This window comes from Papaver somniferum, chromosome 4 (genome assembly GCF_003573695.1).
Source record: "Papaver somniferum cultivar HN1 chromosome 4, ASM357369v1, whole genome shotgun sequence".
NCBI classification, from domain to species: Eukaryota; Viridiplantae; Streptophyta; class Magnoliopsida; order Ranunculales; family Papaveraceae; genus Papaver; species Papaver somniferum.
This window is the reverse complement of record NC_039361.1, coordinates 71,153,473-71,154,061: the sequence shown is the minus strand read 5'-3', so window position 1 is coordinate 71,154,061 and position 589 is coordinate 71,153,473.

The following is a 589-nucleotide window of genomic DNA, read 5'->3' as shown; positions in this document are numbered from 1 at the left end:
TTGAGAAGTTGTATTAAATCGGAATATAGGAAAATTCTAGAGTATTACCGGGAAAACAGAACACTGAAAAAAAAAATAAGAAAAAATTTCGAATGAGTTAGTATGCTCTCATTAAGCAACAAAACCACAACTTGAAACCCGGGTCGTTACGGCACTGGTCATATCCTAGTAATGTATATAAAAATCTAAGGAGTCAATTAAGGAGATGAATGTGCCAGTTATATTCTCCGACTATGAGAAGAAGCTGCACATCTTGCTGCCTCTTGCATTGGCACTGTAACCAAATGCCCTCTTAACAGTTCCTGTATGTGTATATAGAAATTATCATTCCATTATTCAGTATCGGACACGAAGATAATGTACTTAACGGACTTCAATTGCAGATTCAACAAACCCATTCAGGCAACCGATGGCGGTGGAAGATTGTGTTTTGTACCTTGCTTGCTATTCAAATTGCGTACTCTTTGGGGGAGACATTGATCCATCCAAGATTATTTTTCTCATCTTTCTCAGTTTATCTACTTTCTCATATATCTACTTTCTCATATACTGTTCCATCCAAATTGATCTCAATTCACGACAAATAATA